The sequence below is a fragment of the Oncorhynchus masou genome, unplaced genomic scaffold (genome assembly GCF_036934945.1).
Source record: "Oncorhynchus masou masou isolate Uvic2021 unplaced genomic scaffold, UVic_Omas_1.1 unplaced_scaffold_9539, whole genome shotgun sequence".
NCBI lineage: Eukaryota > Metazoa > Chordata > Actinopteri > Salmoniformes > Salmonidae > Oncorhynchus > Oncorhynchus masou.
In genome coordinates, this window is record NW_027016037.1 from 281 (window position 1) to 3,800 (window position 3,520).

The 3,520-nt window shown below is 39.1% G+C and overlaps 1 long non-coding RNA gene across 1 annotated transcript; it reads left to right on the forward strand.

Moving 5' to 3' along the window:
• The first annotated feature begins 505 nt into the window (after window positions 1–505).
• Window positions 506–3,312, forward strand: LOC135538406 (uncharacterized). Its single transcript, XR_010455419.1, has 3 exons — window positions 506–862; window positions 1,041–1,147; window positions 1,277–3,312. It is a non-coding gene; the product is annotated as an uncharacterized LOC135538406 (long non-coding RNA).
• Window positions 3,313–3,520: the final 208 nt, after the last annotated feature.

Sequence of the window (3,520 nt, forward strand, 5' to 3'; positions counted from 1 at the left end):
CTCACCAAGCTGCTTGGCGATGGTCTTGTAGTCATTCCAGCCTTGTGTAGGTCTACATTCTTGTCCCTGACATCCTTGGAGAGCTCTTTGGTCTTGGCCATGGTGAAGAGTTTGGAATTTGATTGATTGATTGCTTCTGTGGAAAGGTGTCTTTTATACAGGTAACAAACTGAGATTAGGAGCACTCCCTTTAAGAGTGTGCTCCTAATCTCAGCTCGTTACTTGTATAAAAGACACCTGGGAGCCAGAAATCTTTCTGATTGAGAGGGGGTCAAATACTTATTTCCCTCATTAAAATGCAAATCAATTTATAACATATTTGACATGCGTTTTTCTGGATTTTGTTTTTGTTATTCTGTCTCTCACTAGTTCAAATAAACCTACCATTAAAATTATAGACTGATCATTTCTTTGTCAGTGGGCAAACGTACAAAATCAGCAGGGGATCAAATAGTTTGTCCCTCACTGTATATGTAGTGCTGCTTTGGAGCTGAGTTATATACTTTTTCCACAAAAACTCCAGGTGCCGTAGAGTTGAAGTACACCAAGACTCCTATGGTTGGGACTGAGGGCATGCCCTTGAGGCTCACCTGTAAGGCAGTGTATGACACAAAACAATGTGGTCGTATTGATGCCTTTTGGTGTCATCACACTTTGGAAGAGTGTCCCAAGCTCATTGACCTCGGCAAGTACCTCACTGTTGTCAACGAGATGGTTATGGAGGACAGTGTCAGACATAGACACGTTGTAACAGACTTCATAGAACTGACCCCTGCTGACCGAGGAGTCTATCAGTGCAATGCAGTATGTGAAATGGGAGGCCATGCTGCCATGGGACACTACATAAATATCACAGTCAAAGGTACCATTACATTTTTCAGTTAATTTTTGTTAGCAGTTACTCTAACAGTTACTCTGACTTACAATAACAACGTCCAACTAAGGTGAAACAACCATGTAGCGTGATCATCAGTCAATCAATTAAACAATCAACAAACCAACCAATTAATCACTAATTTTTATTTCTAACCCTATAACAGCAGCTCCAATATTTGATCAAAGAAAGGCCAACAATGGTGGACTGAACTGGACATACAGCACTGGAACAATACTGTGGTCCCTTCTCCAAATACTGGAGTTACTTGAGGCAAGATCAATAACAAAGTAACACAGAAAAAATGCACTTGTACATTTATACTTCGCAGCCAATCATAACTTAATGTAGATCTTTTGGGGTGAAGTCTCTTGTTTATGAATGATTATTTGCGTTTAACAGGTTAATCATTGAGCTGGTCTGGTAGCTGATGGCAGATGGCGTCAAGACTGAAAATGGAGATACCATCTGCGATACAGATTTACAGTTTATCAAACCCAAACATTTAACTGAATTGTTTTACATAACTACAAATAAGGTGCCTTTTGTCTCAAAAGACTACAACATTTATATTCATTGGCTAATAGTTTACTTAACATTTACAAAAAATAAAAATGTGTTATAAACTAGCTTCAAACATGTCTGTTGGAAGACAGGAGGGTTTGTACTACTTAAATTAAAATTCAATTTCATGGAATTTCAATGGAATGGAATGCTCATTTGTTCGCTCGATCACAATTTTTTTCCAGTTGGCATGCGTGCCTATTTCTGTTTAATTTTGTTCTCTCCCCTGTTCTTGTCACGGTGGGCTATCTCTCTACACCTCTCAGGTCTCTGTCTGTTAGAGGAAATGCCCATACAGGACAGGAAACCACACATAGCATTTGCACAAACGGAGGACTGAAGCAATGTGAGCAGAGGTAGTCGCAGTCCATGTGGTTGGAAGGGTGAGGGGGAGTAAAAGGGTCTGGTAGTCTTGTGATGTTTATTATATCTCAGTTTAATTTGAAGGCGCAGCAGTGTACTGTCATACTTTTTGTTCTAGTTGTCCACACATGCCTTTTTTTTGTTTGTTTGTTCTCTCCCCTGTTCTTGTCATGGTGGGTTATCACTCTACTCCTTTCAGGTCTGTGTCTGTTAGAATAAATGCCAATACAGGACAGGAATCCACACATATCATTTGCAAAAACAAAAGGAGGCCTGAAGCTATGTGAACAGTGCTAGTAGCAGTCTATGTGGTTGGAAAGGTGAGGAGGAGTAAAGGGATATGCATTTCTTGTGATGTTTATCCTAAACTCAGTTTGATTTGAAGGCTCAGGAGTGTACTGTAATACTATATACTGTAGGTTTACAATATTTTGAAAGAGGTTATTATGAATTGCGAAACTGAGCGATATTCCGTGTGAATTATTGGCTAAACCACTAGGTCAGAGCTTCCCCAAATACATTTTGGTTGTATAGAGGTGTTCCCCCAGAGTTACTTTATGTGTACACCCAAAAAACACCAGATAAGAAAAGCATGGTGTGTCATACAATATATGGAAATGAGCCATTTGACCATTACAAACTGACAAACTACATAAACATTTGTGCACTATATCTGCAATCAAACATTATTTTGATGATTACAACTGCAATTATCAAAGCGGTTTATATGTTTACATGCATTAATGTCTCAGTAAAACCATATCTACACATTTAAATGAGTGGAAATGACCACTTCTGCCGTAGGGTAAACTTTAAAGGTATGGAGATTTAAGGAGGAGACTGCCATGCTCCAGTTGTTGCCACAAAACAAGTGAAGACCGTTTTATTAGCCTCCCTTCCCAGGCTAAAGACACAAGTCTTTGAACGAGTTCTTATCACATGACAGCAAGCGCCCAGGTACTTGCAGAATTGATTATGGTTCATGTTAATATTGGTTAAGCCTTGTTTGGTATCACCATGCTGATATTAGACAAACTACTTTATTTTTCTATAATGTATTTGGTGCTCATGTGTTAATTGTGTATTGGTCTTACATACATTTCTCATGAAAGCAACAGCATATTGGCTTTTCTCTAACAATTCCTTCTTATGAGGGAACGCAAACCTTGTTGCACATTTTGTTTAACATCTTGTCAAGTTCTGACCATCGTTCGCGTGTGTTTTCCTTGTTTTAGTGTTGGTCAGGACGTGAGCTGGGTGGGCATTCTATGTTGTGTGTCTGGTTTGTCTATTTCTATGTTTGGCCTGATATGGTTCTCAATCAGAGGCAGGTGTTAGTCATTGTCTCTGATTTGGAACCATATTTAGGTAGCCTGTTTTGTGTTGGGTTTTGTGGGTGATTGTTCCTGTCTCTGTGTTTGTTGCACCAGATAGGGCTGTTTAGTTTTTTTCACATTTCTTGTTTTGTAGATTGTTCATTGTTCATCTTTATTAAAGATGTTTACAAGTAACCACGCTGCGTTTTGGTCCGCCTCTCTTTCCCCAGAAGAAAACCATTACACATCTATTACAGATATGTGCTTTTTTTATTGTTGTTTACTGATATGAAATAGTATTTATAAAAATCTAAATAATCAGTGAGCATTGTCTTTCCTCCAGATGCTTTGGAGGTGGGGTGCCCAAGGGTAGCTATCACTGGGAGAGAGGGCACGCCAATGA